Genomic DNA, 27,100 nt, shown 5'->3' with positions numbered 1-27,100 from the left:
TTTGTTGACTTAAAAAGTAAATTATTTCATTTTTCGCATATTCATGCAATAATATTACTGTAATAAGTGCATTTATGCTATAATAAGTTTATTTAGCTATAATAAGTAAACGTGAGACATGACGAATCGCACGAGACTAGTCGCCAACTATACCGCACAAATTAAAAATTCGCATAAAAAAATCGCACAAATAAAAATCGCACATAAAAAGACCGCATAAAAAAGGGTTTGACTGTATAGTGTTTAAACAAATCATTACGCTGATGAAACGTGGATCTATGCTATCGACACCGAAAAGGCTCTACATTCCAGTGAATGGTCGCAGGAAAGATGACGCGAGAACAAAAAGACCGTGTCAAAGTCGGTCATAAATCAAGGTTGTGATGACTTTTTTTTGATTGTCACGGTGTCGTGTATCGCGAATTCTTTCAGTCTGCCATACTGTCAACAAGGTATGTTATTTCGGCATTATCCGTCGTTTGTGTGAAGCAATTTGTATAAAACGACCCGTTTTGTGTTGAGAAATCTCGCGAATTAGGCATCACAATAATGCACCCACTCATAATGCTCTTGTTCGTGAGTTTAAGGCCAAAACTTTAACAAATACGTTTCCGCCAACTCTGTATACTCGTCTGATATGGCACCGTGTGGCTTTTTCTAGTTTTTCGACTAAAATTTCTTCGTTTTGATCGATGCCATAAAACGAAATTGGCTGCGAATCACGAAGAGGTTTCGCGAAAACGAATTTAAAGCGTGTCTCGAGGATTGGATTAAACGTCGAAATAAGTGCATTGCAGTAGGAGTAAACAAGCTAAATGTTGATGAATAAATTAAAATATTGAGTTTTTATTGAGCCATTCTCCATACTTTGTGATGACGGATATACTTAATAATGATTTTATTAGTTTTCTTTTTGTCCCGCTTGCGAATATCCTGTTGACTAAATTTTAGTTATATATGCCCCAAATAGTAACGGTGAGGTGGCAATTGTCGGTATAGAGGTCAGTTAAATTGAAAACCCGAAGATCGCATCTATTCTTTTATCTCTATTTGTTATTAAAAAGTTTGTAGTTATAATTTGTACTAGATTTTCTGAAAGTGAATACAGTATAGCATCGATTATTTGACCCCCGATTAACCGACTTATCGGTTAACCGACCGCGTTCTAGTCGGCAAATTCAAATGTCCGCTAGTGATGTGGCGCTACAATATTTGGTTATGTCTTGGCTACTTTAATATTATTTTTGTTAAATTTTTGCATGTTTTAGCTGGCAGCACTGGCTCGACCACGAAAGGGAGGCTAGTATTTAAACCAGGCCTAATACACTATATTAATGTATTTTTTCATACTTTTCGGTTATCCGACCAACCCCAGTCCCCAATTAAGTCGGATAATCGACGCTCTACTGTATGTTTATAATTTAAACATAATTAATTTATTTTAATTTACAGATGTTGGTGATGATGATCTCGAAGATAGTTCTACAATTATCTCTTATAATTATTGTTTTATTAAGTACGATTATATGTCAGAGAAATACGCATTCAAAACTCACTCGTCGTGTACGTCGCTTTCTTTTTCCATCCAACAGTTTACTGTCTGTAAAAACTGATCTAAAAATGCCAATATCACTTCCTGGTAGAATGACTGGCTCGTTGGACGTGTCTCTTCCAATTTCTATTCCTTTATCACGGTTACTTAGCGAAGGAACGGGAAGAAACGACAATAGGATGGAGTTATTTTTTTTCCTGGAAAACTTAATTCAACGATTTGGAATAGACGGGAAATCGTGCCTCCTAAAATCAATTTGTGAAATAGCTGAAATCCCCATGGACGAAGAAGGATTAATAGGAACCTTTATCAACGGTTTATTCAAGTAAGAAAAACTTTTTCAATTTAGTTGGAAATGCCATTTTCCATATGACTATAATAAATACTGTTAATCGTTTTTCTCACTTACGACATATATAGACAATTTATTTGTCATTCTGTTTTTTTATTTATCTACAAAATCAGCCATTTTCTTCTTTGGAGCGCGAGCAGTGGAAACCTGCTTGGTAGCTGCATCCTGCACGCGCGTGTGGAAGCGTCATCTGGTGGTTGCTCGCGTTACTCCGGGACGCGCACAATTGCTCGAACCAGTTTGCCCGCTCCGCTTGGAAACGCGTCGAAGCCCGCGGTCGCTAGACGCTGCTACGTAGGACCTAGCCTTAGGCTAGGTCCTTCGTGGCAGCCACCAGGGACCGAGAGAATCTTTGTACTCGTTTTCAGCTGGCGAGCGACCTCTGTCCAGCGTAGGTGCGTGTTGTTTACAAGATGGCGGCGAGACGATTTCGTCGAATGTTTTCCATGACTATCCCATGGAAAACAGTTTTCTACGATATTCTTCTACACTTTCTTATTGTTACCGAAATGTCTTGTAGGCCAAAGACACACGATATTTATAAGAAATGTCGCGAGTTCGATGAATTTCATCATTTGTATCGTGAAATAAAAGACGATCCAGCGAAGTTTTTGAACATTTGCAGAATGCTACCTACAACTTTCGATTGCGTCCTACAAAGTATTCGTCTCTACATTGTGAAGACTACTACGAATTTCCAGAAACCTATATCACTCGAAGAGAAGCTTTTTGTACGCTAAGGTAAAGAACTGAATTTTTCTTAATTTAATTAACCTCTTTGTCTTTGGTCTCGTTTTCGTGATTTTGAGTATCACTTGAGCTCTAGAAAAAGTTATCAAATTGAAGGTACTGTAATGTGACACAAGAATTGGTGATTTTCCTTCAATCGGCAGTTTCACGACCATTTTTCTAGTTTTTTTTAAATGTTACAAAAAACTGTTATTGAAAATATAGTGTTGCAATTGTTTCATTTGAAGGTAATGATATCACTAACTAATAACTAATAAAAAGAATCTTCGTAGAATAAGTTTAAAAAATGTTTTACTGTATTTTCAAAATGGTATATTGAATTAAATATAAATGAATAAAGCAAGATAAATTTTATACAATATATATACATGACTAATAATTAATAATTTTATCAATCTCTTTTAATTGGTCAAGTACAAAATTTTGATTTTTTGATCTGACAGTAGGTTTTTTAACTGGTGGTAATAGCTTGCTTCATATAAGGTAGTACAGATTTAAAAAAGTTCAAATCATCATCATCTTCCTCCTTTTCTCAACCATCCAATTTTCTGCTTTTCTTACTCCAGCATTTCTTTTTCTAAATGTAAGTTATCCGTCTTTCTTTTTCGTTTCTTGTTTGTTATAGATGGGCATGATCCTGATGATTCAGATGTCAAAGTCGGTTTGCCATCTATATCTATAATACATCTGTCTGTCTCATTATTTTCTATGTGCCAAATTGTAGGTTCTTCAAAATAATTTGTAATTTCATTATCAACAGTAGTTTCTGGATTAGCTGTTGAGGGAGCCAGATCAGCTAGCAGATTACTGCTAGTAGATTAGTAGATCTTGTTTCCATGACGTCTCTCAGAAATGTAAGCGAATTAAAATGTATCCATTTTTTTAAAAAAATAAGCCAAGACGATTGATTATGAATAAAGAAAATATATTTCTCTTTTAGACAATACATACAAATGTGTCTTTTTATCCATAAGTCCTTTCTCACGCAGTTGAGGGATAAGACAATTCCACGGCGGAGTCGACCTTTTATTAAAGGTCGACTCCGCCGTGTAATTGTCTTATCCCTCAACTGCGTGAGAAAGGACTTATGGATAAAAAGACACATTTGTATGTATTGTCTAAAAGAGAAATATATTTTCTTTATTCGTAAAATGTATCCACTTTGTTCGTTTTGCTGGAGCTGCATCTCCTGATCTCGTGTTTTGAATTTTTCTTAACTCCTTTCGGAAATTGTCGCGAAGGTTTTCTACTTTGATTTTGCCAGCTCCTCTGAAATTGAAAGGGAACATCAAATTATTATTAAGCTATAAGAACCTTACTATAGTAATAATTACCTCACTTCAAATAGTAAAATGTATGTATTTAGAAACCATATTACATTAACTGCGCAGGAAAATAATGAAATTGATGATTAAAAGCTGATTGACGTGATCACATGTGCAGTGTAAGACCTATTGTTAAACTTTGTTTGCTTACTAAATATTTATATCTCTCCGTGTATGTGCATGTAAATAAATCGAAGAATACTAAATAAAAATACAAATATACTAAACTCAAGAACCACACTATTTTACATGTTTACTCTTCTTTCTTTTTTCAGATATCTTTCAACAGGAATTTCTTTTAGACAGTTAGTATTTTCCATGAGAATTGGTAAATCAAGTATTGAAAGTATTGTCAAGGAAGTGTGTGAAGCCCTTTGGTCAAGTCTTCAATCAAAGCACATGCCTATACCGACAAAGGAACATATGACAGAAAAAACGGAACAATTTTACAAAAAATAAAACTTTCCTAACTGTGTGGGTTCCATAGATGGAAAGCACACAAGGATTAAGTGTCCACCAAATTCTGGAAGTCAATATTATAATTACAAACAATTTTTTTCTATAGTCCTCAAGGCTGTGGTTAATGTTGATTTGACATTTTTAACAATTGATGTAGGAGCACATGGAAGGCAGAGTGATGGCGAAGTATTTAAGTATTCTGCTCTCTATCAAAATTTAGAATCAAGTAAATTGGAACTGCCATCAGATACAACATCGCCCCATTCTAACATAAAAGCCCCGCATATTTTAATTGGCGATGAGGCTTATCTTCTTTCTCCATACTTATTGAAGCCCTACAGTAGAAGATCCCTGAATAAAAGTGAAAGAATATTTAATTACTGCATATCAAGAGCAAGAAGAGTAGTTGAATGTGCTTTTGGCATCTACACTGGAAAATGGAGAATTTTAAATAAATTTATTGAAACTAGCGTAGAAAATGCTATAAATATTGTAAAGGCCGTAACTCTGCTGCACAATGTGATAATAGATATTGAAGGTTGCAGGAAATCTCATGCCATAGAGACAGATTTTAGCAAAAGTAAATGCAAAAATTTGACAAAAGCAAATGATGCATTGTTAAAAGAATGGCAAAACTTATCTCTGATAAGTTATGCCATTATTTTAACAGTCCAAATGGTTCTGTTCCATGGCAAGAGCAAGCTGTTAACAGGATGTAATGTAAGTTAAACAGAGTTCTTTGAAATTTGGATGTGCCACTGATATTACATACCATATATTACTAAAATATATAGTATATATATTACATTAAGCATCAACAAATCTGGAAATTGTTCAGTTATGACATAGTGTAATTTCATATTTATACAGAATAAATTGCATTTTTAGTTTGTGTATGATACTGGCTACATGTTCTCTTTCTGTGTAATTATGATCTAGTTATCACAACTTATTTTATTGTAACAGTTTATCTATAGTGAAATTTCTACCTTTTTAAATATATTTTTTCAGTATTTTATACATATAATGGTCAACATCTCAACCCCATTAAATCCAACCACGTGGTTTGTACATGGTTCGTATGAAAAAGTAATAAAAAAACTACTTACTGCCTATATTAAGTTTTGTCGCAACATTATCCCACTCCTTATCAACGAGGTCTCTATTGTGGTACTCCTTAAGTTTTGAATTCCATACAATTTGTCTTTCGAATATCTTCGATATTAACGAGTCAACAAAGTCGGCCATTTTATTATTTGGTAGCACAAGCAATGGAAGCTACGATCAAACTAGCTTGGTACCGTGTTTCCCCGAAAATAAGACCTAGTAGAGGTTTTGCAGTAAGCAATTCAGCAAAACCTCTACTTGGTCTTATTTTCGGGGAAACACGGTACCAAAATTGCTAAATATAAGGCCTCCCCGGAAAGTAAGACCTAGCAAAGTTTTCGTTTGGAAGCATGCCCGCCGAACAGAACAGAGCATGCAGCTGTGATTCTTTTTAGCCTGCTACCGTTATCCCTATGTTTACCGTCCGTTGCAGAGCAGCAGCATGCACGACATGAAGACCGTCACCTATCACCAACCTCGATGTTCCCTTCCGCGGCCGTCACTTGTAAATGTGCAGGCAAGGCATCAAGAGGCCCGTCTCCTGCCGACACGCTGACTGTCCCTAGTATGCTGTACCAGTATGATGTGGTGAGCTCTTCCTGGTGGCCGGAAACCACCATACCATACGAAAAATAAGACATCTCCTGAAAATAAGACCTAGCGCATCTTTGGGAGCAAAAGTTAATATAAGACACTGTGTTATTTTCGGGGAAATGGTAGTTGCTTCCTGGATGCGCGTGTAGAAGCGTCATCTGGAGGTCGCTACACGCTAAACGCGGTTACTCCCGACGCGCACATTTGCTTCAACCGGTTTGTCCGCTCCGCTTAGAAGCGCGTTCACGCCCGCAGTCGCTGGACGCTGCCACGTAGGACGTACAGTACCTTTAGAGGTGGAATTATATAAAATTAAAACCTTTCATTATAATGAAAGGTTATAAAACCTTAGTTAAAATTAATTCAATTGATGTAATTAGAATTTGAGAATTATAGTGAAACCTCGCTTAACGAGCACCTCTCACAACGAGTGTTTCGCATAACGAGCAAAACAAATTGTAAAAATTCACCTCGCTTAACGAGCGATATTTCGCGTAACGAGTGACAGGGAGAGGGAAAGTCCCGAATTGTGCTCACGCGGCATGCCCATCAGTGTTTAGCACTCATTCCGCTAGCATCTTAGTGTCGCTTGCGATCACATATTTTTCCAAACTTGTGTTCACACATATTACTTATAAACATCAACAACCATAGCCCGTTGGGCCGGATGGCCGAGCGGTCAAGGTGGCAGCCTACCGCTCTGGGGGACCCGGAATCGAATCCGAACGGGTCGATAAATCCCCAGGAATTTTTCGGGGGTGGTCCGTTCGAATATGTCGGGCCCCGTCCCTCACCACCCGGTCGCCCCATTGTGGGCCTGGCCGAACCCATAATGGGCCTACTAAAAGAGGCCCTTTTAGTGCCCACAGGGCGGAGAGAGTTAAAAAAAACCATAGCCCGTTATATAATAAACAAGCTAAACGATATGCCAAATTCTTGGATAATTAAATTTAATGACCGATTCCAAATTAAGTTTTAGAAATGTCTGAATTAAAAATTAACTATTTATATTAATTACTATGTACACTGCATTACTACAAACACAACACACTACTTCAAACAACCTTTACTCTGCAGTTTCGGTTAGCTTTACTAACCCTCTTCAGGATTGACAAAAAAACCGTAAAGCTAACCGAAAACGTTAGAGTAAAAAATAATTTAACTGCAGAGTAAAGGTTGTTTGAAGTAGTGTGTTGTGTTAACTATTTATAATTATTAAATTTAATACGAGATAGAAACCTAAATGCCTACCTCTAGTCAAATTAATTAATTTCTAATATTTAATTATAGCAGTGGTTTCCAACCTTTTTGTACCTGCGCCCCCCTTTAAAAAAAAATTGTTGCGCCCCCTTAATTTTTCTAACAATCTAATTTCATAAATACTCAAAGCGCGCTCGGCTCCAAACGCGAAAGCGAGATGTTCTCTTTCCAGCAAGAGTATGGATGGATGTTTTAGCATTTGTACCCGAAAAATTCGCGGCGAGGATTGTGGATTACGTATACCTATTTTGCTGATTCATTTTTTTGACACCTATTCGACTTTTTTGGTTTGTATTCGAAAATGATATTTTGGAAACAGCTGCATGCCCCCCTTGCAACAGTCTCGTGCCCCCCTAGGGGGGCGCGCCCCACAGGTTGGAAACCACTGAATTATAGCCTTTAGCATAACCCAAGAATTTGGTATATCGTTTGGAGTGTTTATCAAACATATTAGCTATGATTTTTTTTTGTTTCTGCAAATCGAATTCTCATTTCAGGATGGTTCATTCTGCGCTAGAAGAAAATATGATGATTCACGCTCCTTAACAGTGTATACTGTACAATTTTTTAAAATAAACTTTATACATAAAACATTTGAGTATTTTTCGGCGTGGAACGCATTATCGTATTTCACATTAATTTCTATGGAAAAAATTGTTCCGCTTAACGAATGTTTCGCATTACGAGTAAGATTCTGGACCGAATTATGCTCGTTAAGCGAGGTTCCACTGTAATTATAATATAACGTAGTATGATGTTCAAAAATAAATAAGACAAACTACTGCAGCTTAAATATTTAAATTAAAACGATTAATTAAATCAAATTTGAATTACAGAAGTTTCTCTGTTTGATTATATTTCTTACTTCATTGACAATAACATTTAACATTTCGAATTCAATTGCTAAAGCAGTACACAGTCAATAACATCGTGTCATCAAGATGATCAATATTCACATTGCACTTTTACAGGAAACCTCACTAACACAGCAAGAACAAAACATAAAGACAAACTGAATATTCATCGTAGTGGATTCACGCCGTTTTCTTGTATTATTTTATGATATCCAATATTATTGAATTTTTTAAAACTGGCGTGTAGCCTCTGTTTTAAACTTGCACTTGCACAAACTTCCTTTTTATTTAAGTTTTATTTTGGCACCTTTTTGAAATGCAAAACATTTTGTCTGCGAGGTTGACAACAGAAAGTTTAAAATAGAAAGGATGTTTGTGCGAGTCTATCGTCTACTTAGTAAGATTGCAATATAATTATTGGACAACTCAAAAAAGCGGTAAAAGTTATACGAAACGATAATCTGAACTAAATTTATTCTGAAGTTAACAGACAGCAAATAACAAATCATTAGGCTCAACAACTATAATTCGTGTTAACACTTGCTTTTATGTCAGGAGCAGATGCGCTCTACTGGGTTATCTGTTTAACGTTTTATACTTTTTCCCTCATATTGGATTACGGAAACTTGTATGTTTTAAATTTATATAATAATTTACATAATTCAGAATATGCTTTAATTCAGATTATCGTGCTTTCTTCATTCGTTGTAAGTGACATTTACAAAGTCAATCAACGAAGCTTTTATATATAAACTAATGTAACGTATTTAATATTTTAAAGCTATTATAATATTAAATAATTAATAAATAAAGTGTATGTTTGTTTTTTATAAGTTTGTTTCAAATGTATTAAGGACCTGGTTAAAACTTCTTTTTAAGTGTGTCCGTTCCTGGAAATCTGTAGTGCTCTTCCGTGTAATTTGATACGTTAAATCAATTCTGAGTTTTAAATAGCTGTACAGTAGACCCCCATAACACGGGTTTATATAACACGGATTCGTATAACACGGCGAAAAAATTGCGATCTGGTTCGTATAACGCTAAAAGAGACTCGTATAACACGGTAAAACGTCATCGCCGACTCGTGGGGGGACAAGATTGGTCGAATATTTGACCAATCTTGTCGCGACCAATAGCGGATATTTGACTTTGAGTTTGGCTGAGAGAGGAGTTTATTGCTATTCGCTTATACTCCGGAAGAATAGAAGGATGATCGCCCAGCCACCAAAGAGTCGGCCTTATAGAAGACGGCCAATCCGGGAAGACAGAAGAGAGGTCACGGACGCGACCAAAGCCGTCCTTATAGGAGACAGCCGCCGCGAGAAGGGAGGATAGGAATGCCTTCCGGGAGGACTTGGGGGAAGCTGGCCCCTATTCAGGCGTCATTGGGAAGGAGGAAAACCCGGAAAAAACTCCCGCTGCCAGCTTCTCCGAGTGAGGCGCGAACCCCCGATCAAACTCCGGTGTTCAATTGCGGATATTGTACAAACAGTGTTAAACAATAGTTTAAACGAGCACTGGACATTTATTATTCAACGGCCATAAAAATTATATATTTCTTTTCTTTTCTTTTGAAGACACAATGTAGTGACGTAAACTTAAACACTGGGCGAATTTTTCATCCTTTTTATTCGGTTGGAACGCTTTTTATTACATAACGCGTTTCGGGCCGATGCCCCTCTTCAGCCAACTAAACATTAAAAAGTAAGAGATGGCTATATACAAATATTTAAAAATACCGCGACAGCATACATAATTAGTTTTTAGAGGTTATTACCTTCTAAATCCTGGTGGTGAGAGCTTGTATACCATTAAAAGCTGGTCCGTACCTCATTCGGTAGTTTAGACGGATGTAATAGTCCAAGGGTACGAATCTTTATAAAATTCATAAAAAAGTTTAGTATCAGTCTGTAGAAGTATACTGGGTTATTCTTCACAGATCGTATTCGTGAAACCATACCTGAGATTCGTCTACCGGTGTGTTGTCTAACGCTGATCTCGTACTCCTCCACCTCAACTGCGGAGTACGATCTGTTTCTAATTTGCATATATCTGGTCGAGCATCAGCAGGGGAATATTCCTTTTAATAGGTTTCTTTTCCAATAAAATTATTCGGGGACCTGGCGGTGATTTTTTAGAACTCATCAGTACACAGCATGTGGCCATTGCTATTTTTTCCGCTTTTAATATTTTTAATATCTGTCGCTATGCAAATGACGTAACATCAGATCTTAAAACAGTTTTTTATTTTATAGTATATTTTATAGTAGTTTAATCCAATTTTCATTAATTTTTATGCTTAGATTAGTATTTATACAGGTCTTATTTTTATTTTTAATGATTTCTACACTTTCTTTGAATTTCCTGTTGTATGTCTTCTTTTCTCTATGTAGAATGCTTGTTTTAGTATCATCGATTTTACAGTTATTTAACACACAATGGTCATGGAATACTGAGTTTAGTCTGTTGTACTTTAAATCGGCTATATGTTCTTTCACTCTTATTTTGAGTTTTCGTTTTGTTTCTCCTATATAGAAGTTGGTATTTTCGCAAGTACATGGTATCTTATAAACTATGTTTTTCATATCGTCTTTTTTTATCTTCTGTTTCTTTTTTCTTTGTTTGGCTTTAAGTCTAGATAACAAGTTTACGTATTTTGGAGCAAGTTTTATATTATTTTTCCTCATATCTATGTCGATTTCTTCATAAAGGTTCCTAATGTATGGGAAGCTGGCATATTTTGGTTTCGATTCGGTTTTTTTATCTTTTATTTTTGTTTGGTTATTAGTAATTTTATTTTCCCATTTATGAATCAGTCTGGTTGGGTACCCGTCTAGGGCAAACTTTTTCTTCAATTCGATGATGTATTTGAGTTTATTAGTTTCTTTACTAGTTCTATTCTGTATTTTTCGGTATTCCATGTTAAAGATGTTTTGTTTTATATATAATGGTATATTTGAAGTATATTTTATTGTGGTGTTAATTGAACATGGTTTTTTAAAAGGTTCAAAATCTAATTCGTTTTCGTTTCTTGTTATCGTGACGTCTAAGTATCGTATACTATTATCGGCCACATTTTCTTCCTCTATTTTAAATTGGATATCCTTATCTATATTGTTTATTATATTTTTTATCATGTTAGGCTGTACTTCTGCATCATTATATATAATTAGGACATCGTCTACATATCTTTTATAATATTTTATGCCTGTTATATTATTAATTTCTTTGTCAATGTCGATCATTATTATTTCAGCTAGTTTCGGGCCTATGACGGACCCCATACTAATACCATTATTCTGTGTGTAGTATTCTTCATCTATCTCGAAATAATTACTCATATATGCAAATTCTATTAATTCTATGATATGTAATTCTACTTCTAATTTTTTAAGTTTATCTTCAATTAATTCCCATTTTATCGACGGGTACATATCAATCACATCCAGACTAGCCATTTTTGATGTTTTTTCTATTTTAACGTTTTTTAGACTGTCCAAAAGTTCCTCTGTGTTTTTAATAGAGTGCTTCGAATTTTGGTATTTCTTAAGTTTTTGTTTAAGGAATTTTTCCAGATTATATATGTAGCGAATTTAAAATCGACTATGGGTCTTACTTTTTCTCCCATTTTGTGGGTTTTAAGTTTCACATTCAATTTAGGTGTTCTATCATTATCTTGATTAAGAATGAACTCTCGTTCTGCTCTTGTGATTTTGTTAAGTTTTTGTAGTTTTGTAGGCCCGAAACGCGTTATGTAATAAAAAGCGTTCCAACCGAATAAAAAGGATGAAAAATTCGCCCAGTGTTTAAAGTTTACGTCACTACATTGTGTCTTCGAAAGAAAAGAAAAGAAAAGAAAATACAAAACACGGTTTCCTCAAGATAGAATTATATTTTTATTAATAATGTCTCCAAAGTTAAGTTATTTTTCTGCGAAGAATTCGCTGATCGGGAAACACGCGTCCTCCATCCGATGAGCCGCTCCGCTACGAAAACAAGCTTAAGCAATGGCGTGGTCGGGCGGTGGACACTCGGTAAGTAATCGTATAATTTTTTGTTTATAGCATAGTTTATAGGGATTATTCCCAAAAAATTATACGTGATTTGGAAATGTTGAGTCAAATTAGTCTAGAATCGATTAATTTTATGGAAGAAAACCTTTCAAACGGCCGTAGCCCCTAAACTGCACACGTGCCTGGCTGTGATTGGCTCATGTATTTAAGTGACTCGTACAACACGAATTCATATAACACGGAACGTATCTACTGTTATAGGGAGGTCTACTGTATACAATTATTTAAAAGTAGTCTATATCTGTTTTAAAATGTTTTACTTGATTATTGTTTTATAGTGTTTGAAACAAAAAACAAAACTTGCTCTTTCCAGCTTAGTGAATCAAACAAAGTACTAGATATCTGATGCCTTTTTATTTTTTGTATGAAATTGTTGAATTAAATTATATAAATATAAATTCTATCCACATTTTGTATTTTATCACGATTTCTATAAAATATTTTGTAAGGCCGAGAATCCACTGGCGTATAAACCAGCGTAAAAATCCTGGAGTAAATACTTTTAATCACGTGACCATTTTATGCCGGAACAGGTCGTGAAACGAGCGTAATAGCCCTACTACGTTCGCACACAAACCACGACTCACTTCGATCTCGATTTACGTACAATCTGGATTGTGACTGTCGCCAGTCGAATGTTGCGCTGTTCGCACAGGCAGTCCGCCCGAGAACAACCCGGCTATTACACGCGATGATAAAACTGGCATAACTACTCGGTAAGTCACGAACACCAACACACAAAATGGAAGTTTTGATTAGAAATAAATACTTTTTTGCCATATATCTAATAATAGACAGATGTCATCGTCTTTCCAAATATCTTTGTTATTTCTCCGTCGACAGCCCGACACGTGTTCCACAGCCATCTTGTATTTTCTCGCGCGCGTGGGATTGTGGGATCTCTCCTATGACTGGATCTAGTTTCCAGAACTTTCTTGAGTCGATCGCGATTGAACCTCGTTTCGGTCGAGAGAGGTCGCACCAAGGCATAGTCGCCAACCTTGGTCACAATCTAGATTGGAATGCTCGGTGCGAACGGGGTATAAAGCTGCGCCAGTCGAGCAGTGTTCGAGTTTCGACCCGAATACGTCCTTGAAACGGTACCATCAACCAATCGGAAGTCGGTAGAACGTGATTTTGACACGGTGCGAAATTGACGGGAAGCGAGCTTTCATTCGTTGTCTCGTAAAGACCTAGAATAGATGTCAAAAGATTTATCGAAAACATCCGAAAGTATCCACGTATCTACGACAAGAGGTAAGCCTATCTCGATTATAAGAACTGATGTCTAAAACAAGCGATATGGACGGCCATGAGAAAATCCTTCAATTTAGATGAGTATATAATAACAAAGCTAGGCGTATAAGTGCAGTATATCGTTTTTACGACGACGCTTCGTCCTAAAAACTTCCGCTAGTGAAACTGGGCCACCATCGCAATCCAAACGCAAATAGGTCACGTGATTAAAAGTATTTACGGCGAGGATTTTTACGCTGGTTTTCGGCCTAAGTAGTAGGCCTTGTTGAAAAACTGCTTTCGTAACTACAGTAAACATTGCAGTTAAAAATATTAATACAATAATCTCGTCAGAGTATCCAATACGATCCGTTTTTTAACGTCAATAGCATATTTGCTTATACATAGAATGGTCGAACTCAGGCTCTTATATACAGTACTTATACAACTTTTTTAATATAAATTTGGTATATACAACTTACGTGTATTATTTTTCTAAATCCTATCTATTTCACAAAGCGGAACTACGCAATTCAAAAAGGAATAAGATGGTAGAATCGTTCGCACTATACAGGCGCCGTTTTTACTTTTTGCTTCTGCCTCATATTGAACTAGCGCATTCGTAAAATTTTATCGTTTTGCTACGCAGTGACTGATTTGGTTAAAATCCATAGTAAAATCACATTTTTTATAGAGGTCATCTTAGCAAAATGTTTACATTTTACCACCTTTCGATTGGCTGGAATGTTAGCGGTTCCGCAAGAATTCAAGTTCGACTCGAAGGAGAAAATCAGCTCGGAAATCCGATTAAATCCATCCGCGCTATTTTACACGATTGTGAAAAAACTGTCACGACAGAACTTGCAGTTCTGAAAGCGCAACCAATTCCGCCTGTTATTCGCGACACAAAAGGTGATTATGAAACAAGCCTAAATTTGTTGACTATTATGAAGTTTAATATACAAACGGATGATACGCGTGACTCGTAGCCTTCGACAGACAAATGACAACTAAGGGTACGTTCGTAACCTCGTAGTTAAACGAATGTTAGAGTGTGACTATGAAGACACGAATTTAGTAGCGAGCGAGCGATACAGTTGTCGCAAAGCAAGAAATATTGCTGGCGAGAGCGAATTTCTGGATCTCGCGTATATCTAACAGGGGTTGATATTTATCGCTTCTCGCCTCTTGTCGCCATCGCCACATATTTTCGCTCTCTCGGAAAATTCGCTCGCTCGCGTCTGCATAGTCGCAGCCTTAATCTGGCCTATCTTAAAGTATTTCTAACGTAACAGTGATATTTACCAAAGCAGTTAAGAGCTTGTAGTGGCGCGGGAATAGAACTGGTGCCCTTTTGCCTCTAAGCAGACCCGCGTAACCATTATTTTTTGAACAAATGAAATACACTGCGTGTTTTTAGTAAAGAAACGTTGTTTTAAAGAGTTTACTTCTGTTAATAAAAAGAAGATTAATTTTACACAAGGAATTATTGGGGGTCGTAACTTTTCTCCGGACCCTGGGAAAATTTTTAGCTCCCTCTCGACAGCCCCGATATCCACTACAGAACTGCAGTATATATAACCACAGTAGCCAAACTGTGGCACTTTTAGACTCTTTACTGCAGCTTCGGTAAAACTTATTTGATTTTTCTTAAATGTCGATAGAATGTAGAAGTTCATATTAATATTTTTCTAAGTTTGTGGAATGTTCTATAGTGTAATATATACGTGGATTGTTTAGCGTAACTCGTAGCTCGAAACTTAAAGGTCGGCGCGTACCGAACGTTCTATGACAGCGTTCCTCAATCTTTTTTGGCCCGCGGACCGGTAATTTTTTTTAACAAAAACATTTACTAGATATTAAAGAATTACTTTCCCGGTTGTGCATATGCGGTACCGGGTTTGTGTACTAATCTCTGTACATAATAAAGTAAGATTAAAGAATTACTACAGAAGTAAATTGTAAAATTATTATTATCATTTACTTACAACAATGTTTAAATATAAATATAAGTGATTATTATAATCAATATATATTATAAAAATAAGTGTACAACGTGCGTGCCACTAAAACTCAAAAACGATTCCCGGTACGATCAAGGAAATTATATGGTGTGGTAGCCCTCTATCCGCCATCCATGTAGAAGGTTCCCGTTTTTACCCGAAGGGCGTGCTGTTGGAGATATAAGGGCTGGAAGTTTCACCCTCTAGACATTTACCACTGACCAGTTTTCCAGTAGTCCTAAGCGTTGGGAAGCATGCCAACGCTTACGACTACTAGAAAACGACAACCACTGGGAATTAACACTACAAGAAGCCTTAATCACAGCCTCAGCTGAACAAATCAGAGACTTATTCGCCACAATTCTAACAACACGTAACCCATCGAATCCAAAACAGCTACGGGACTCCTTCAAAGAGAGTATGAGTGATGACATACCGTACCAAATCCGACAAGCTCATCCAGAACTGGCCACCGAATTCAACGACGACATCTTCAATGGAGCACTCATTCGCCTAGAAGATAAATGCGTAGCAATAAAAAACCAGACATTAGTACAACTTGGGATGCCAGCACCACGAAAAGGTGCTTTCAATGCGCTAAACTTCGAAATTACAAAGGAAAAAAGCTACAGCATCAACGAACTAGGCCTACTTCAATGCATTACTCACAACAAACCACTCCTCAATGACAATCAAAAAAAATTTACAACGTTATCGTGGACCGGATCAACGAAAACACTGGCGGAATTATTTACTTGGACGCCCCAGGCGGCACCGGGAAAACGTTTCTAATAAATCTATTGCTGGCGGAAATACGTGCTAAACAACACATCGCACTTGCACCGGCATCATCCGGCATTGCAGCCACACTTACGGAAGGAGGACGAACTGCCCGTTCGGCCCTACAACTACCGTTGAATATAGCCGAAGAACAATTCCCGGTATGTAAAATGTGAAGAGAATCTGGACGGGGCGAATTTCTAAAACAAGTTAAAATTATCTTCTGCGAGGAATGCACGATGGCACGTAAAAAATCACTCGAAGCCGTGGACAGAACATTACAAGACTCGCGAGGAAACTCCGAAGTGATGGGAGGAGCTCTACTCATACTCTCGGGAGATTTTCGACAAACACTTCCAGTTATCCCCAATTTAACACCAACGGACGAGATCGATGCGTGCTTTAAAAAAATCACATCTCTGGCCACACATACAAATACCGCGACTAACAAAAAATATGAGAGTTGAACTCTCGAAAGACGACACAACAGCACATTTTGCTCAAAAACTTTAACAAATAGGCGAAGGCACATATCCCTCTGACCGGACGACCGGCCCGATCGAACTCGACGGTGATTTTTGCAACATAGCCACTACCGAAAACGAACTCGTCGACCAAATTTATCCAAACATTGTTCACGACTATACCAATCCGGAGCGGCTATTTCAAAGGGCAATTTTGGCAACTAAAAATAATATTGTCGACGATATCAACTTTAATATTCGAAAGAAAATTCCCTGTGAGGAGAGAATATACAAATCGATCGACACGGTGGTAAACGTCGAAGAAAGTGTCAACTTCCCCGCAGAATTTCTAAACTGTTTGCGAGTACCGGGAACGCCATTACACCGCCTTCGAGTGAAAATTGGATCTCCGATCGTACTACTCGGAAATCCGAACTCACCAAAACTATGTAATGGGACGAGGACGATCGTCAAACAGCCATCGAGTAACGTCATCGAAGCCGAACTTACGACTGGAAAGGACAAAGGACACGCAGTATTTATCCCCGGAATGCCGCCGATCTCTACCGAACTGCCATTCCGATTTAAAAGACTGCAATTTCCAATCAAATTAGCCTATAGTTTTACAATTAACGAAGCTTTAAAACATTGCGGCATCAACCTCAAAGACTCCCGCTTCCCCGGATAACAAAATGAAAAATGTTTATAAACAAGTATTGTAAATAGTTAGAATATGTTTTCAATAAAATTGTTTTACCTCATATTTTAAAGTTCATCCTTTTATTCCAACTACCACACAATCTCGTATCAACTCCCTGAGCGAAGCCGGGTACTGCTGCTAGTTATTTTATATACATTAATCTTGAGAAAAATCACAGAAAAACATAATAAAATCACAAAAACATTGCTTATAGGACACAACAAAAAATCAATCCTACGATTACTAAAAATTATAAATTTAAAATTTGTGTTAATTTGGTATACATTGCTAATGAGAAGATTGCTGCTGCTCTTTCTCAATGAACGTTTTAATTGTGGATTGTAAATTAGTTAAGCTGAGTCGGAGCGGTGAAATAATTTGAAGTCTATTTCTAAATTTATTTTTTATTACCAGTATAATTGAAAATCTCACTTGACATAAATATGTTGTTGCGAAGGGGACTAACATTTTCTTTGCTTCCTTTTTGATTCAAATTTTTCTTTCTGATCTAAAATTTATCTGTAGACATTGTTGAAAACCTAGTTTTTAACATAATACGAACTAATCTCGAGGATGGACTCGTATTCACTGTTACTTAAATCTAATTTACTACTGTCATATATTATGAAAGGGTTTGTTATCCACAAATTCCTTTCACGTGTGGTTTTTTTCCAGATGGAAAATATTTTTCGAAACTATTACATAAAGATTGTAAGTGCTGCTCATTGATTATACACTATTTAATTTTGATAAATTTATATCTTGCTACAAGGTAACAAAGTTAGAATAATTATTAAATATATCGACATTATTTTTTACCTTTTACCAAATTTTTTGACGCAGAGCGGTAAAAATTGTCCGCGGACCGGCGATTGAGAAACGCTGCTCTATAACATATAGCTGTATAACGCTATAAAGTGTTCCACTACGAACAGGTTTGGTTTCCGAGGTTAAATCATAATTCGACGATTAACCTAAACGTTTATTTGTACACAGAATAACCTTGTATTGTTAATGTTTGATGCCTCAATGTACAGGTACTATACTATACTAAGCTCGTTATCCGCTCGCTATTGCTCAGTACCAGTTTTTCAAACGCATTTTTTTCACCTAACGCACTGTTTAATGATGTACAGTTTAGTTTTCATGATAATAGAGCGAAAAATTTCGTCTGCTAGATTTACTATTTAAGTTTTGAACATATTTTTGAAGTATAAATCATAAAAGTTTAAAAATTAGCGGAAAACGTTGTTACTCCAGCGTTATCAACTTTAATTCCACCTTATCAGAGGCCATCGCGATGGAACGTCAGAATTCACGCAAAAACGAAAACTTATGACAAGCAATAGAAATATATTGGCATTAATTATGTATTACTGGCCAGCGACTGGACTGCAACGCTTACTCCTCGACCCGCAAGAGAACTTGAAAATCGGAATGAAATTTAAATTATCAAATTGTTAGTAAATCTTAAAGTTCGTAAGTTGAACGTTCTGTATTGTGTACCAAACTGAATGCGGTACTGGGAAAACCAAGCCCTGGACACAGCGTATAGATTATAGCGCGTTATAAGCAAAGTACGAAACTTCTGCAGTGTTATAGCGCAATTAATTGTTACGGCGGGTGAGCGCCAACGTTAATTTTAAACGGGCACCCACTGAAAGCTAAGGATGTGCTCGTACGAAACTCATAGTCTTCCGAGTATCAACACAAACCATTGGCAGATCACTCGCACTTGTCCGAGTGATCTGCCAAAGTTTCCTACTACTTAATACCTGACAAATAAAATTTTCTTTTTGACTATGAGAAAACATCTTAAATAATAAGCAATATTTAAAATTCTTTGTACAGTACGTTTACGTACCAACTATCCGAGTCGTATAATCCCACCAAATAAGCACTGCTGATCTCTTGCAAACTGCGTGAACGAATGCAAAAGTTAACTGCGTGCGCTTAGTGTGTTTAGTGTAGCTTTCCTGTAAAGGAAATATTCTAAAAAGTATTCACGTATTATATCTTAGTTTGTTTAACTGTTTGACGTCACATAAAAACGTAACAACGTAGACAATTATTAAGCAAATCTCAATAGTAATTACAATACATTTCATGGAAGTGACAATGAAGAGTCGATAGACCAAATGAAAAAGTTTCTTCATTACATTGCCTCATTTTAATGTTAGGTAGATCGTTCACTTGGCTGGATGCGGCACTACATACGTAACACTTTTCAGTCGATTTATTTGATGTTAAAGCATTACAGACCTTAGTATCGACCATGGTTTCGATAAACTCGTGATTTACTTTTAAAGTGAAATTCTTATATATAATTTCGGTACTTTGTATCTCACAAATCTGGTTTTTGATGCGAATAAATTCGCACAGACTTTCCTTTCTTTTACGAAGCCAAAACGAATTGGTCCGCAATATCTGGTAGAACTCGGTCTAGGATTTTGCCATAAAATTACCTTTTTCTCATTTTTGTCGTATGAAAAAGTTTGTATATGTACCAAAGACGTGGTAATTATATTAGCGTCCTCGGAATTTTTCTTCCGAAGCTCTTTGTTGTATCGACTCTGTCCTCCACTGCCGTCCAAACCCCACTTGTAAACGTCGGTAATATTCTTCAAATTGCATTTATCTTCTACATAAAAACTCTTTAATACATCTGTTAGAGTGATAAAAAGACGTTCTGTAGTTAGGTTCACTAAAACTTGAAGTTTTATATCACTTTTATCTTCTGTAATAGTAGCATCCGATGGATAATAGGCTTTCTTTGCTTTCTTAATGCTGCGATAACACGGATAAATATTAACATCTTTTTCTATAGCACTTTGCCGTAACATTATATACTGCGATTTAGTTAATTTCGAGAAGGTAATTAAAGTCAGAGCTTCCTCCGGAGAATACATATTGTGTAGTACCGATGGTCGATTAAATGCCTTTTTCAATCTCGTCGCTGATTTTGGAGATCTCATAATACTTTTTATTACGTTAATTGCATCTCTTTTTCCAGATAATCTTAACATTACCTCAGCAGCGTAAGTAATTTCATTCGAGTTCCGATCATCACCGATTTCTTGAACTTTTCTCATTTCTGCTCTCGGTCCAGTTTTCGAAAATCCTTTTTGGGACGACCCATTATTTCTTTTTTTTGGTGTTTTACAGCTTGCACCAGTTTGTGGCAAATGGACATTTTTGATAATTATCCGATCGTCGAGCCATAAATGATTTTTTGTCGAAAAATATTTCATATTTCGATTACGTCTCTTCCATCTTTGACTTAGACCAACGAAAAAAGAAGAAATGATTCGACGTAACTCATTCTCCATAACTCGACTAGGATTTGTTAAATTAAACTTTCCTTTAATGTAGTCTACGGTAATATTTTATACTTCGAATGACCCGCTTATCATTTTATCTTTTTCTCTTAGTTGTTCAAAAAGTTCACTCTTGCTGACTACGAGCCAACGCCCACGAAACAGAAAATGGTTATACATCAGAATCCGCGCGTTTCCGCACACAAATATCTGTTAGACATAATTATAAAACCTTCAAAAATCCGGAAAAAATGAAATTAAAACGTACAAAGACACACGAACAAAGATGCGGAAGTTTTAAAGTGCTACTTATTTAAAATAAAGTGTAAAAATCCCTCGGCTTTGCGATTGTTTTATATAAAATCTCATCATTGACTATTATTAATGAAATATGCGTATTAAAATACATACCTTGGCGATTACTATTCATCTTAATATTAGACAAAAACACTCAAAACAGCCAGCGAAACAACTATTCGAAACAAGTCCGAACACGGCACTAACGTTTTGAATCCAACGAGATATAAAACTGATGCTTTTCTTTTGTCGTTTAGCAACTCCACGGGGCGTATTTTAAAAATTATCGATATCGATTGACTCACTGGAATGTTGTTTATTAATTCATAAATATGTAAGGGTCATTATCAGTTATGCAGTTTTTGACTTTTGTCCTCCTGGAATCGTTTCACGACCCACCGTGCGGCGTCTCAAGTAACAGAGTACGGTTATACCAAAGAAGTAAGTTCTGGAAGGCAGGATCATATAAAGGTCCACTAACGGGCAATACGATCACACGGAGAGTGGTGTCAAATCCCACTTCGGCTCAATTCTTTTCTTCCAAATCCTTCTAACCTATTGAAACATTAATTTCATTATATCATTTAATTTTCAAATTATCAAGAGATGGCGCCTAACACCCGCCTCTAGTGCCAAATTACTTAGCATTTAATTAGCCCGATATAATCCGGAATGGTTTGGCTGAAATGTTTGTTTGTTTTTCCATTAATTCTACCTGTATTAGTTTTTACATGTAAGTGTAAATAATACTATATTTAGTGCACTTCATTGCAAAACTTTCTCGAAAATAAATAACATATTAATAAAAGTGTTATCGAAACGTGTAAGCTATTTTCAAATAATTTGATTTTTTGAATGTGTTGTAAAGTTTCATTCTTTTCTTAACTTTATAACATTAACAGTTTATTAGCAAAATGTCGTGACCAATGCTCTGGCCATTAAAAAGTTCATGCTCCAGCAATTAATTTTACTAGAATATATTTGATATATAGCTTGACAGAGATCATTTAAACCTTAAAGTCCTAAAATACAACTCCAAGTTGCTACTTTGTTAATTTAAATAAATATATCATTAAATGAATGGGAATGCAACATACGATAGTATACTTTGCAACACTTGTTTTACAATACTGAAATAAAACTATTAAATAAAATAGTAAATAAAACTAATAAAAAGGACACATTATTTCCAATTAAGTTGAGACTATTTTTTAATTTCAGGGTATCAAATTTGACGAGACGTTCTGGAATGGACGATTATATAAGGGCTGAGAAATTAGGAAGAATGGGCGGAAATTGTTCAAAGAACTTTAAAAATTGTCCATTTTCATTTTTCAGCACGGTGTCTTTAATGTAATTTTCGTAATGTAATTCATATTAAATAAATTTATTTCTTTTTTTGATCATATTTTTCCTCTAATCTTGCTTTTATCGTTTCAAGGTGGAGAAATATTGAATAATATTTCTCCATTCGTTAGAAAGATCTCGTGGTGTTCGATTGTAGAGTCCTGCGTCCGATTTAATGAACGTCCATTGGCCTGTTCCATATTTTTGAACACTGGCAACTAATAATTCTTCTTTTCCCATAGACCGTGGCATCTGCAAAGAGAGGAATATTGTAATGTGTTGCTTAAACCAGATAACTGATATATTTAAATCAAGTTGAAACACTTTTGGAGGTGACGTTATCGAAATTAATAATTGATATCGTCATCTCCAAACTTGCAAATAAATCTTACTGTACAATTCTAAATTATGAATGGCTAACAAATCCGAATTATTTACAGTCAACCATTTAAATGTTACTTTTTTGGATATGAAGACAAATGTTTCAAATCTCGTCAAATTCATCTTAGCTTCTTTTATGTTAAGCATCTGTCTATAAAAAGTGCAAGAAGTATTATAAAAAACTAATATTATCAGAAATACACTTAAAAAATGCGTATTGGTGTGTGTTATAGAGTAAAGATTCTCTAATTTTTAATTGAAAATACTTGTAACATATAACTAAAACATACAAATATCATTTGTATATCGTATATTTGTATATTTGAATATCGAATAATAAATATCTGAATTAGAAAGTTATTTTTAAAACTGATTACAGGCAGTCCTCTACTTACGAACTTAATCCGTTCGTAGCGGTCGTTCGCAAGTCGAAAAGTTTGTAACTCGAAAAGACGATGCTTTACGCAAAAACTCAAATATAACGTTGTTTTTACATTTGTGTAATGTTTAGGCTACTTGAATAATGTTGAATTAAGATTGTTAAAGGAAAGTATAAATTCAAATCAATCAGATGTACATTATTTATTAAAATTACTCATTTAAAACAACTACAAATGTACATATGTATGTACTGTAAAGGTTTTTAACGTAAAACTTCAAAAATAAACTTGACTGTACATAAAAAATAATAGTAAACAAATGACACCACACACGATTGACACACGACTACAATCCAAACCGAACTAACAGCCTCTCACCTACCTCTCACGCTTAGAGTACCTAGATATCAGAGTAGCGATACACGAGTCATCGCCGCCATATTCTGTCGATCGACTGTCATCATGTGGTCTATGGGTTTACATTAAGAAATGACGATTTTTTTAGTTTAATAAACAATTTTTACGAATAAAATGCTTTTATACAGTCGATGGACAGAATATGACTCGTGTATCGCTACTCTGATATCTAGGTACCCTACTCACGCTCGTGTTAATCCGCCATCTGTCGGCTTTGTTCGTAACTTCGAAAGTTCGTAAGTCGAATGTTCGTAAGTAGAGGACTGCCTATATACCCGAGTCTATCTTAGGGTAAAGTTCATTCTCTTCATCCAGTTTGATGAATTGTGCACAAAATTTCCAACATAAAAATTCACGAACCCATTCCCAAGCTTTCTTCCTTTCCATCCCGAATCCTTCCAAAAGAAACATTTTTTAAATCGCCACTCGGATACGTGCAAGTGACAGCGACCTCTGGCATTTCGTTCGCTCTGATTCGATTCCGGCTTCCCAGAGCGGTTGGTTGATGCGTCGCTATTTCAACCACCAGGAGTCTTCCAGATCATCCTAAAAACTTTATGTAAAATAGGGGCCAGCTTCACTTTTATATGAAGACCATAAACATTACCGATCAGAGGTTCGTAGCTTTAATTACACGCTGATATTTCATTAATTACGATTTATATTTTATTAAATGTAAATAAAAATGGCTTATAAATAAGAAAAATCCGGAATATTGAGCAAATCTTCGTAATTTTTACGTGTAAAGTTGAAATTAAAATGCGTTTTTTTACTTTGTAAATGAAGTCGGTTTTATCTATTTTATGATATTATAACAGCAATAGTTTCTTAAAAAATTAATTTTGGTAAATCCTACGTAGGCGATTTATATATAAATGAATTAATTTAATTTATATCGTCAAACGACTTCTTTTCTAAAACTAAAAATTATATTGGTCTATTTTTTAATTTTTAATATTCGTGTACCAAAAACGATATTATTTACTCATACATATACAAAAATAACTTTATAAAAAGAACAATTTTCTATGTTATAAACATGTTTTTGATATCAATATATACAAATTAAGTGTTATGTAAAAACAATTAAATCGGGTACAAACTTTTTTGAATTTCCTATTGTTATTATAATTTACTTTTCTTTTCGCAGCGGAACGATCATATTTAATTAAATTGTTCAAAAATTTCAGTCTAATCCATATACGTTGCTTTACGTACGTGCATATAATGTCTTCTGGCAACTCAATTGTTTGTTTAATTAATGATGTAATAGATGAAACAGTTTTACATTTGAAATGCAGTTTTTACATTTTTGTAAAAATTGATTCCATTTTTTAAATTAAATTAAAGAAATCTTCTGATGGTTGTGATAGTCCACCAAAAGATAAATTGTGAACAAGGGACATTATTGTATAATTATGTTTATTTTTATTTTGGTGACTGACACTTCCTAAATTTGGATTTTTTTCTTTTTTTTTTGTATTTTCTCACAATCCATCCCGCTAAATATTGTAATCCATCACTTTTTAATTCATCTAATTCATCACTTTTTAACTCTACATTTTCCTGAGATATCTCACATAAATCATCATCATTTACATTGCATGAATTTTCAGATATTCCTTGTTCTTTAAAACTAGACATATCTGAAACTTTTTGCAGTAAATCTGCCTCTTCAAACATTTCATTTATTAAATAATTTTCGGCTATCCCGATCTTCCGTGTTTAATTTATTTTGCAATATTCTTGGTGTTTTCCCTAAAATTATCATTCTTACTCTATATATTACTTCGAGTGGACTAGGTTGATCATATAAACCACCTCTAGTTCGAATCTGCGAAAATAGATTTTCTAAAGAATCCCGATTTACTTTCCATGTTAAGATATAATGGCATCAATGGCGTAGCGTAGTGGGGGCGGCAGGGGCGGCCCGCCCCGGACGGCACTTATAGGGGCGGCAAACTTTCGCAATAAATAATAATATCTTGTAAAAATACCTAAATAAGGGGGCGGCGAAATTTTTCTCCGCCCCGGGCGGCTGATACCCACGCTACGCCACTGAATGGCATTTAATAAATTTTGAACTAAGGTCGAAAAATAAATCTGTAGTAGATTTAATAGATATAAGCATTCCCTTTTGAAATGTTTGAAGCGATTGTTTACGTACACATCTCGTACCTTCAATTATTCTGTAAGTATTATCGAGTATATTATTTTGTTCGGTTATGTTAATGCCGTAAGCACATTTGGAAGGATAATCAATTTTGTAACGAAAATTGGGTGTTGAACTATTGGTAACATCAAACCACGCATTAATTGATGATATAAATTCAGAAGCTGCTAAGGCATTTTCGGTTTTAATATATCTTTTAATAGCAATAGCTGTAGAATTAGAAAACCGTATATCTCGGCGGATAAGACGATGTATAAATTTTTGTCCAAGTTTTATAGTTTTAGCATATATCTGTCCTATAAGACGACCCCCAAACTATCAACGGCCTATGAATTTAGTTTAGATCGGCAATCATTATCTGAATAATAATACTGTATAGCGTATACGGAATTATGTCCTATTTGTAATTTTTCGAATGAACAAATTTTATTTTCTTGCATCTGGCGATTTTCGCAAACATTCGCACTAATTTGGACATTCGGGTAATGACCGTGACTATTCACAAAAACGTTGTATGGGCTATTCTATTTTGTGCACATACCCTACTCTCTTCTAGTAAATAATTACGGTTTGTCTGTCTTTTTACAATGGTTGTAATTTATATAAATTTCGATCTAATTTTCTTGTATCTGTCCTATAAGACGACCCCGGATTTTCCGGGCCATTTTTTATGGTTTGACTATCGTCTTATCCGCCGAGATATACGGTAATTCGCAGGCTAATCTAACATTTTGTTGTTGAAATTTTTGACACGTAATACGCTCTTCTTTTAATTTATGGCAAACTTTTATTTCATTGGAATCTATTTGAAGTAACTATTGTAATGAGTCCTTGTTTATTAATGTATGATCCGAAGTTAGAAAATCTGTGTGAGGATCTGAATTATTGGCCATCTATGTGTCTTTCTCGTTAGTTCGTGACATGGTAACGTCGCATCAACTTTTATCGACTAACTGTCAACTTTTACACCCGAGAGCGAAACATCTGTTCGGTTCTCTGGCACCTAAATGGCACTTCTTATCGCTTCTTGACCTAAGGTTCTGATTTCATTCATCCGAAGTAAAACAGCGCAACAAATTCGTCAGTTGTCGCCCAAATCTACAATTGCCAGGATCCCTAATTTCGTAGCGCGTCATTTTTCTTTGTGCGCGTCAATTTCTTCATTGGATTCAGTCTGTCGTCCATCGACTATCCGCCGGAATCAGAATACCGACTTAAGTGGACTAATTTCATCATTTCGAATTTCGCCATTCGCCAACTTCGCCATTACTTTCGTCAA

At 35.5% G+C, this 27,100-nt stretch overlaps 1 long non-coding RNA gene across 1 annotated transcript; it reads left to right on the top strand.

The window, feature by feature from the left end:
* The first annotated feature begins 1,441 nt into the window (after positions 1–1,441).
* On the top strand, positions 1,442–22,531 carry LOC136981982 (uncharacterized). Its single transcript, XR_010881816.1, has 2 exons — positions 1,442–1,877; positions 22,345–22,531. It is a non-coding gene; the product is annotated as an uncharacterized lncRNA (long non-coding RNA).
* Positions 22,532–27,100: the final 4,569 nt, after the last annotated feature.

This window comes from Centruroides vittatus, unplaced genomic scaffold (genome assembly GCF_030686945.1).
Source record: "Centruroides vittatus isolate TY-2023 unplaced genomic scaffold, ASM3068694v2 contig_8, whole genome shotgun sequence".
NCBI classification, from domain to species: Eukaryota; Metazoa; Arthropoda; class Arachnida; order Scorpiones; family Buthidae; genus Centruroides; species Centruroides vittatus.
Note: the sequence above shows the minus strand (reverse complement) of the source record. Positions and strands in the feature narration are given on the sequence as shown.